The sequence below is a fragment of the Amyelois transitella genome, chromosome 8, assembly GCF_032362555.1.
Source record: "Amyelois transitella isolate CPQ chromosome 8, ilAmyTran1.1, whole genome shotgun sequence".
NCBI lineage: Eukaryota > Metazoa > Arthropoda > Insecta > Lepidoptera > Pyralidae > Amyelois > Amyelois transitella.
The window spans coordinates 3,162,487-3,173,964 of record NC_083511.1 but is presented as its reverse complement, the minus strand read 5'-3'; positions in this window follow the sequence as shown (position 1 = coordinate 3,173,964).

The following is an 11,478-nucleotide window of genomic DNA, read 5'->3' as shown; positions in this document are numbered from 1 at the left end:
TTATCGCGCAAAAAAACTATCGCTGTTTCTCTTTTTATTATGACGAGAAACGAGACAGTGATAGTTTTTCTAAATTACTGCAGGGGCTGGTGCATGCAGCAATTTTATAAATAAATGCTATCTGATGATGACTTCATAAGTTTGATTTTCAGGTACTAACACCTGTAAATAAAATTTAATATAAGATCGCTTATTCAATATATAAGGATCGTGGCAAGTGGAAAGATGTAGTCTCTGCCTACCCCTCCGGGAAAGAGGCGTGATTTTATTTATGTATGTATGTGTTAGTACCTACCGGGTGCATATGTTACTTTTCATTTCCATTTTTTTAAGACTACATTAGACTAAATACTATTAACAAAAAAATATTTCTAACATTAAAATAAGATTCTCTAAAAATTGTTAACGAAATTAAGGCACAGTAGCTGGTATGCTTTCTCGAAGGTCGTGGCGACAATATGTCACGCCATATTCCGTGCCAATTACACTTAAAACACTCAAATTGAAATAAGGGACACAAACCATTTGGATTAAATGCCTAATTGGATTGGTTTATTGTGTTTTTCACGTTATAGCTTCTAGGAGGTCGTCGTGAATTGTAGTGATAGTATATTATTTACGGAAAATTAGGAGTAATAACGTTTCATTATGATAATGTAAGTTATGTAATGTTATTATATTTATTATTAAAATGATACTTGGATGATGAAACTGAAATTAGCCTGATAGATAAAGAAATAATTATTTCAATTTGAAAACAAAACTCAAAGTAATTCAATGGGTACATTACTACCCATTGAATTACTTTTTGTTTTGAGATTCATATAAAGTAACAATCCGTCGCCTAAAAGAAGGATCCCAAGTTTATAAGCCTATCCCTTAGTCGCCTTTTACTACAACCATGGGAGAGAGATGGAGTGGTCCTATTCTTTTTTTTATCTTAACGATACTTGCTAAAAGTTCAAATTCTCTGGAAATATTAAGATTAAAAGAACAATAGTCTTCGTTCACGTACGGGAATATTTCCAACAATTTCTAGCGCAATTTCGAAAGTTCCAACAAAACCTTAGACCTCGGCTCATAATGTAGCCAGTTTATGAGTGCAGTTCGGCTGTACCAAACTCAGCCCTTCGAGATTCTAAGTGGTTTCTTCCATTAGCAAAAGTGCTACACAGTCATTTCAACTCCATGCTTTAATGATACCCGCGTTGAGTTTGCTTTTTAATTCACCCCGCGGGCATATAAGACGTGCTTGCTTTGAATGTGTGTAATAAATTGACTGCGAACTCTAATAACTTCATTACATACCTCTATGTATTTTCAAGCACGGGTTTTTTCAAACTTATTTGCACCGAAACTTGATGTTATAAGGAGTTTGTGAAAGTGTGTGTGTCAATTAAGAAAATAGTGACAGAAATGATACTTAATATAAGCTTGACTTTATATGGTCGCATTTCCAACTGTTGGAATAATACATGAAATCACGTCTTTATCCCTTACGGACTAGACAGAGCCAATAGTCTCGAAAATACTAGAAGTCCACGTTAAGTATATATGTTTTATGTATGATAAGTAGTAAATAACTGCCTTTGATAGTCTACATTTTGTGGAACTACATTACCAAGCAACGGGTTCCGTGGAAGAAAACGAAGTGCATGATTTAGTACGATAAAAATGGTTGACTGGTATAGATGTCGTAATGCAAATAAATATCAAAATAAAATCAAAGTATTATTTATATGCATAAAAATAGGTTAATTCTATATAACTAATTACTTCAAAACAGTTATACTTTAATTGTAATAAAAACTTCAACGGAACGAGTATGAAACTAGTCTCAAGGTAATTCCAACATAGAGAATTATTTACATTTTCTTTAAACCCTGAAAACATTTGCGGCAAGACACGATGCGACTTTTTTACTAGGATGAAAAAAAACGCAAAAAAATGAGACTTCAGAGACGTATTTACTTATTAAAGGTACTCGTACTTTTGAATTCAATATTTTTTTTCCTAATGTCTGGATTAACTACAAGCCCTGATGCAAGGTCTTTTTGGTTCCCCTAATAAGTGGCGTAACAGAGGTCAGAGAGTCTTGTTGTGTAAGTGCCAGACTTTCCTACGCCCCCCTATTGTGGTCATAAACGCACCTCGGGATTACTTAGGAGTACATGAAGATTGTGGAGCGAGGCCGGTACAAACTCCTGGCACCAATGTGGTAGGGGTTGGCACCGTGTGGTTTTGGTGAGTCTGAGTTCCGTCCGGTCTCTCGTGGCTGGGAAGGCAGACGAGTGTTTCCACACGCTAAAATAATTACAATGATGATCATGCCGTGGTCGTCATTGTGTTTACTCAGTCTGTTAAAATTCTGCATACTTTTTTAATTTCGCTCGTATTTTTCAAGTACTACGAGTATCTTTTACAATGAGGTCACGTTGCGTCCATTTAAAAGTTATAATACATTTTTCAAGACTAATTAGTGCGCTATATCCCAGGGCATTCATAGAGAAATTAGCTCGGAATTAACATGCATTGTTCGTTCTTTATACCTTGAAAGTGGAACGTACAAGTATAAAATACAAAGGATTTCTTTACAAATTTTATCAACTTGATTTTAGAGAGTTATATATTTTATTCTCAATGAAATAAGAATATTTTCTCGGACACGGACATATCTTTAGACAATTACACATCTTTTGTATGTCGGATATTTCATAACTCAAGATCTTCTTTAACAAAGAGCAAAGATAAAACTGATAATAATCTCAGTGAAATATTTGATGGATGGGACCTGGTCAAATTTAGTGAACAATTCAAGGAAAATCTGGATGGGACTAGAGCAACTAAACGTCGGATGTTTAGTTGCTCTAGTCCCACATAACACAAAATTGCCAAAATTGTAGTAAATATTCGTGAAAAAATAAAGTACAAACAATTCTATACTCTAAACATGAACTTAGAACCTCCAATAGAAAGAACAGATACGTTGAATCACCACGCTACGAAGGTCGTGAATCGAACAATAGTAATTTTATTCAATCAAAAGCTAACTTTCCGATTTCCCGTTGTAGAATCTTTCTACGCCAGAAGAGTCGGACGAAACAGGAGGGAAACTATCTTGATTTATCTTTATTCGGCAGCTCAATTTGTTTGCAATAAAGAATGCAAATTGCTAAATCCAATTCGAAATAGACGCTCAAATATGTAGCTGGAGTTAGAAAAATCTCTATTCGTGAAGGGGAACGCGTACAAGATACATAGTTTTCGATTTTGTGTTTTAGTGTAGATTTCTTACAAATATTACGTCAAATTCCAAACGACACTTTCGAGTGATAAATGTATAAAAATGTTGAATTTGATCACGCAATGAAAGCCTCTGTAATGTATTACGTATCAGTAATCATACAGCTAAACGTGGCTTTGAGTCATGTGACTATTGGCTCTGTCTACCCGGTAATGGATGGTATATGTGTGTCCTCATCTTAATCAAAAGTCGCAGCGCTGATACTCTCGATTGTTTATATAAAGGTTCTTAACTATTCATTCCATAATAACAACGTTCATAAACATAAGCAAGTTTATCTTCTGAAAATATGTTGCCGTTTATAACGCTATAACCCGTCCTATAACTTTGTACTCAAAATATCCACATAACTCCGAAACTTGCTATGCGAGCTGAAACACGATAAACGATACAAGATTATGCAACGGGCTCGCTTGGCTGACCCGGGGGTTGTATGGAAATAGGGTAACGAGTACATCGACCGTAATCTCAAGTTCGGTGCAAGATGAGATGGACATACACACCTACATGTATTCTATATGGAACATGTTGCTTGTTAGTTCTGGCATTACAAACAGTTCCATAGTATATTTAAAAAAGCCTGTTGGATCAAATAATTTTATTAACAACGTTGATTTGTCTGATAATTTTTTGTACTGAGCTTTGCCAAAGTTATCACTGAGCATAACAAATATTCAAGAAAACTTTAATAAAATCTTAGATCATAAAAATATCAGAACTTTCAAAGCACCTTCAATTTCGGTAATTCAAGTCTAGTAATCTCAGTTTTTGTACTTGGATAATAAAAACTTGGAAATGTAGGTCACTCGAATGAACATATTGATATTGTGTGACAATTTGTTCCATATAATGTGTGTATTTGAAGTGTGTTGATAGAGTGGGAATCACCAGATACGGGTTTTTATAAACTAAATATTTGGACTTCGGTGGCTGTCACATCTTCTTGAGCAACGTTATTTTAATAAAATATTTTACCGGATCAATATTCTGTTCACAGAAATACGTCTGCAATCTGCAAAGTTTGCAAATAGATACACAACTTTACAGAGACAGTAATTACCAATTGCCGTAGGTTCCTTAGAGCTCCAAGGAACTCGTAATTCCATCTTAGGACTTCAACTTGTATGCTGAAAGCGTTCACAAACATGAAAAGTCTGAACGTTACCAATGACATACATATTGTAGACATGTAATTCTTCCTTTTAATAATAACAATTAGCGGCACGAGTAAGAGCTGAGAAGGATGTGTGGAGTTTAGTAGGGAGACTGTGTGAATATCGAACGCTCTTTTCCGCGCTATAAGGCAATAATAAATATGTGTACCAATGGTGCCGTGTGGTTCCCGGCACCAATACAAAAAAGAAAAGGACCACTCCATCTCTTTCCCATGGATGTCGTAAAAGGCCATTAAGAGATAGGCTTACCAACTTGGGATTCTTATTTAGGCGTTGGGCTAGCCACCTGTCACTATTTGAATCTTAATTCTATCATTTAGCCAAATAGCTGAACGTGGCCATTCAGTATTTGCAAGACTGTTGGCTCTGTCTTCCCCGCAAGGGATATAGACGTGACCATATGTATGTACCAATGGTCTTAAAACTAAACCGCAGGCAAAGTGGAAGGAAAAGTGTTGGAAGGCGGCTTCAAAACATTAGGGCATAGGGTGCAACTGGAAAAACGAAAAGATGTGAGACAGAATTGCAAAAATGAGGAATAATTTCACACGTAACGTATCTTCAATAGTAAAAACATCAATGTTAAAAGTTCGAAAGCAACTTACATTTGAATAACTTTTTTCAAAGAGAAGATGTTAATTCACGTTATTTGAGATGAAACGTCTCGCTTTTAAGAATCTTTGAAACTTCACTAATTAAATCCTCAGTGTGATGATAATGTATCTCTAAATCCACTTTAGCACCAGACGAGTAGTGAAATGAAAATTTGCGATCGACAATTCACGCTGGATTACTTGGTTACTGAAGATGTGATGTGAACAAAGTATCCAGTGGATTTTATTGTTTGGATTATCTTAAAACATTAGGTTTCCAAGCCGCAAAAGAACAACTGGATCAATCTTTATAACCTTGATATGATTACGCTTACTGGTTGTTAAAAAGCTTAGCCACTCGTCCACATTTTAAATCTTTAGCTGCTGATCAAGCATGATGGTCGATTTAAAGTATCTTTGCCTGGTTTGTCATCAGAACGTCCCCGATTTGATAGAAGGGCGCTCGCCTCGTTATTGACCTGCCGCTACCAATGTTCCATTTACTCACCTTGTTTATCTACACAAGATAAATAAAAACATCGAAATCCTATCTGACCATCATTCGCCAGACATGAAGTGGAAGAGAGATAAGAAATAGGTTTATTGTTCCACCGAGATCGGAGTGCGGAATCCTTTTAGGATAAGGGGCCCAAAACGACACCATTTTGTCAAAACCTTTCCAAGGCTTGCCGGTGAAAATTTGATGTCGCTAGGTACTCCTAAACCGACCTCTTTGGACCCTTTTAAAAGATATTACGAAGTTTGTTCTTTATCTCTTTACACAATTGCGAAATAGGAATGGCTTTTTTCTAATAGGTTCTCTATTTCTTTGTATTTTATAGAATGATGTAAACTGTTTTTTTTTATTATTTAATTTATGTGTTTTAATAAATTTGACGGACGGCTAACATCGGATATCACATGATTATCTACTTTAAAAGCAAAAATAAAATAGACGTGCTCCGCATAGTATTAAAACAAATCTGGGTTTAAAAACAGTGACTCTACCAGTGCCTAAAAATATCAAACCACCACAACTGCAATAAAGATTATTAACACAAAATGAAGGAGAAGAGTGTAATGAAAACGTACTTTCAACAACAAACAAGGACAAAGGAAATTTAAATGAAAGCAGTTAACATTTAATCTAAAAATCTCGGAGTCATAATTCAAATAAAACGTTGATGCTACCCTCTGCAATTAGATCTTACAAACAAATCACTAGGCTGCTTCACTTTCGTCTTATTATGTCGTGATCAGAGATCAATATAGAAATGGATGAAACATAACGTGATCCACGCCCAGATACTTAGCGGTTCAAGGCGTAAATTACATACACACATAAAATCACGACTCTTTCTCAGAAGGAAAGTCAGAGACGCCCGCTTCATTATTGCATTCACATTCAAACTGTTATTGTGTGTAACTGTTGTTGTTTACTAGGTGTCCCCGTGACTTATTTGTATAAAAAGAGGAATACAGAAATGGAAACATTACATCATGATTTTTCTTGATTTGTTGATATGAATAGACGGGCTCACAAATATCATAAACTTTCATTGTCTATCAAACAAGCTGTTGTTAGTCAATGGCTTAGGCGCATTTAATTAAAATTCACCCTCTATCTCACAGGGTTTGTCGATCTTGTTATTAGCACATTCTTTAAGAGATAACCCCCCCTTGATATTACACCCTAACGGCTAATCTTGACCTCGGGATGTGGCGGATTAAATTAAATGGATCTTTGACAAAGATATTTTTGTAGCAGAAGCAGATATTTTTATCCAATTTCATACTGTAACACTTTGTATGTTAAGTATCGTTGCACTTTATGAACAGATTTAAATTTATGTCTTTTCTACACTGCATTGATAAACTACATTGATTTATACGTGATAAGTTACATTATGAAATAAATAAATGGAACCAAACATCATTCCTTTATTCAGTAGACCCACTTCACATGCATATAGGTAAAAACACCTAACCCTAATAAAGACATTATTTAACAAGCAGACTCTTAATTTAAAACGAAAACACTAATACAACTGCGTACAGCTCGAAAAATAGAGGTCGGACGTAATCCCACATTTCGTTTTCTGTGATTATGCGGGTCTGAGTAAGATTGATGACTGAGTGCGCGGCCGCAACCCACCGGATCCCGAGGATTATGAGCCATAAATAGCAATTCATACAACCTCTACCTTTGTACCCCTATGAAGACCCTAGGCTAGACTTAATTGGTCTGGAATTATGAAGATTGATAAAAGGATAATACTCTGTGTTTAGGATAGAATACATGATAACAGTGGAGCAGTCACTGTGTTCTTCTTGTCAGATGTTCGTGTTTTATTAATATGGCGGAATAACGGATGGACCTCCATCCGCTAATTCTGAATAGGACACTGATTGACTAACTGACTGACGTACCAACGTCTAGTGATTTGAAATTTTGCATGAAGGTTTTGTATGTGGTCTACGGCTGCACTAGCAGAGGATTTCGCGGAATTCCCGCGGAAAAGGAAATCAAATCAATTTTTCGGTTTACGTGAATGGAACCGAGGCTGTTCTCTAGTTTTCAAATAATAAGCTAACAAAATCTAAGTAAAATAAGACAAATTATAACATCTTCTATGCATAAACAAAAAAACATTCATAAGTAAGTTTTGTTACCATAAAATCAATTAAATACCTAGCATACATTTCTACCATACCAAAAATAACGGTTCAAAATGAAAAAAAAAGCTAAAATATTCTCGACAACTTGTAGCCGCATACGCAAATTTTCACGACTCCACTTCGAAACAAAATGTTTTTCAATTATTCAACCACCGACGCATGCTAATACTTTACAAGTTGGGCATTCCTGAGCCGGGCTTTGTTCGGTAGCTTCACATGTTTCACTTGACTGGGGCCTCGGATTACGGAGGCCTAAGCCTTATAAACGTTGCTTCAAATCGGCATTATTTAACGTCGGCCCCTAATTAAGGAACGGCCTAACTTTTCTTGACATCTCACTCGGGACGTGTGTTGCGGATAGATTGTTTGGACAGTCGATAGGCAGAAACGGATTTGGACGGATTAAGCGAACTTTGTTAGGGTAAGTTAGGTTTATCTGCGCGCAGATTTATTTGCGCTCTCTATGGATATGCTGTCCAAATTCATAGAATACAAGCCATTTTAGCTGTTTTCTATAAATTGCCGTTTGGTTACCGGCACCAATAGGCTTATATATTTGGGATTGCTCTTTTAGGCGACGGGCTAGCAACCTGTCACTATTTGAATCTCAATTCCATCATAAGGCCAAGCGACTGACCTGGCCTTTCAGTCTTTTGATGACTGTTGTTTCTGTCTACCCCGCAGGGCAAAAGGCGTAATTATATGTTATTATGTTTCTTCAAATTGGGACGCATAAGATTTTATTTTTATTTGAAAATTGTTAGTCGCAACGAGAATATTTACTCAAACAATTTCTTATTCGAGCAAACCAATAAAACTTGCTCATTCCGTGCATATTCGCAGAAGTAGACATTTTAATGTTCACGTGCAACCGTGAAAGAAACTCTTTGGGAAACGGCTGGCAAATTGAAAAGCCCGTCCTCTCATAGCTTCGTGGAAATAAAAACAAGAAAGAAATGAAAATGGGTTAAGCGTCCCCTGGGGGCGGGAGGGCCTTGAGATCGGTAGCTGAGGCACCGAGAGGGCTAGTTTGTAATGCCCGTCTCTAATAAAAATTTAGCAATGTTCGATTGAGATCGTATTGGAGTCATCACGATTTTTTGTACCGAATGTTTGACGGATTTTGTAAATAAAAATTAAGGCTATAAACAGAAGTTCAGTATGTGAAATGTGTTTACTTATTATAGTTCAAGTTTTGGAATGTACCAAGATAGTTTGATTCCCAGACAGACCAGACAGAGAGACAGTTACTATAATAATGAGTAAGGATATAAAAACTAAACTAAAATTGAATTTATAAATTGTGTAGACCCCCTGCAAATCGATCACCTGTGACAACGTGCCCAGAAGGCTGCCACGTTGAATGGCATGTTTAATCTTTGACCTAAGAAGTTTTAACCCCTTTGGTCAAGGGATTTCTTTATTTATTCTAGTAAAAATTAAACAATTACAAATGAAATGAACTTGTGCTACATTACTATTATTTTTTTGTTTGCACGCGAAATTTGAGCGTTATCCATTTTCTGGTTTCAGCTGTTCGTTCTCCCACAAAGTTAGGATTCAAAGGCTTTAATGTGTTAATATTATCAGGAAATAAGCTACAAAAGGTCCGTAAATTTGTCACATCTGAACGACTATCCCAAATTCCATTATTTGCCACCCTACGACATCCTCAAAATCAGATTCCATCTGATTTAATTTCTATTAGCGTAGGCATAAAATATCGAACATTCAGAAGTCAAATTTTATTAATTTCTCTTCATTGTAAAAAATAATCTAGAGATAGTAAATAATATATAAATAGTGATCGTAAAACACGATTGTGTTTTGTGATTAACTTATCATGATACGCGTGATTCTCAGTCTGTGAAAAATATTTTTCACTTTTTTCTTGAAATCTTATCATGGAGTATTTTACAAAATACTTTAGCCAACTCAGACTGCGAAAATAATCCCGAATAAATAATTTACTTATTATTATAAGTTATTTATGTGTGTTTAGTTATTTATTTGCCTAACTCATTCTACGGTTTGAATTTCGGTATCCTGCATTAACTAATAAGCTGAGATTAATGACTACAATAAATTGATTATCCTCTACAATTAAGTGACTTCCTTTTTAACTTCAGCCCAAAACTAAGACAAAGCAATACAAGGCAAGATAAATTTCCTCAAAAGCAGTTAGCGACCAAAGCGAACCCTAGGCCCGAAACATAGAAGCGGGAGTGGAACTAAGAACACGCATGAATGAAAAAGAAAGCAGGAAAGAATCATCCTCGCTTTGTCAGCCTATCAAGCTATACTTCTATACTCTCCAAAATTCGTGGTCTGTACGTATTCAACCGATAGGATTCCGACCCGGACGAGTCTTTGATCTAAATCGCGATGCCCGGCAAAAACCGAATGTTATTACCCTTTAAAAAGGCCTAATTTTAACATCAACCAAATGCCGTGAAAGATTCCTGTCCCCTAAATTTGATGAGAAAAGGACAAAGGGTAGACCTTTGATGTGTTAATTATTAATACGACGATATAAGGTCTTTTTTGTTAGTCGTATATGGGTGAATTCGCGTTTTTTTTCCTTGTTTAAATAAAACCATATTATTGAAACTGATGATGCAAAAACTTAAGAAAATGCAGTGCCGCAATAGAAAAGATAAGGACTCCATCTCTTTCCCATGGATATCGTAAAAGTCGACTAAGGGGTATCCCTTAATCCCAAGTTTATAAGCCTATGCTTATAAACTTGGGATTCCTCTTTAAGGCGATGGCCCAACAACCTGTCACTATGTGAATCTCAATTTTATCATTAAACCTAACAGCTGAACGTGGCCTTTCAGTCTTTTTAAAACTCTTGTCTCTATCTACAACGCCAGGGTTATACGTGATTATATGTATGTATGATAATCAAATTCGATCTATCCTACTAGTACCACTGAGTTATTCCTATAACCCTATAAGTATTGATAAATCATATATTTTTTAAAAAAAGGCAAATTGAATGATAAATTTATCGCTCTCATTACTTTAATAAACCACACGTCAAACAAATATGTAAGCCTATAGGAATATAATTTCTATTTTCTTGTTACTGTGTAAATTTCTATGCAATAAAGATAACATAACATAAAATCACGACTCTTTCCCGGAGGGGTAGGCAGAGACTACATTTTTCCACTTGCCACGATCTCTGCACACTTCCTTCGCTTCATCCACATTAATAACTCTCTTCATGCAAGCTCGGCGGTTTCGGGTACTCTTGACCTGACTCTTTACCAGGACGTCCTTACAAGATACGTTCGTCTAGGTCTTCCCACTGCGATAAGGATATTACAAACAAATATATCAAAGTTGTTGCCCATATCTGTCAATATTACGATAGACATTCATCGTGGCCTGAATCGACAGGACGCATCTCTATTGAGTATTGAGACCTCGTTCCGTTTACATCGGATAATAGCCTCGCAATGGATAATCCCAATATGGCCAATTTGCATAGTTGTTGGTTTTGTTGATTGCTGTAGGTATTGATCAAAATTATATTAACAGATCATATGGCTGTTTATTAGTATTACTTTGTTATTTAAGCACATACATATGGTCACGTCTATATCCCTTGTGGGGTAGACAGAGCCAACAGTCTTGAAAAGACTGTTGGGCCACCTTCAACTATTTGGCTTAATGATAGAATTGAGATTCAAAAGAATCCCAATTTATAAGCATATCC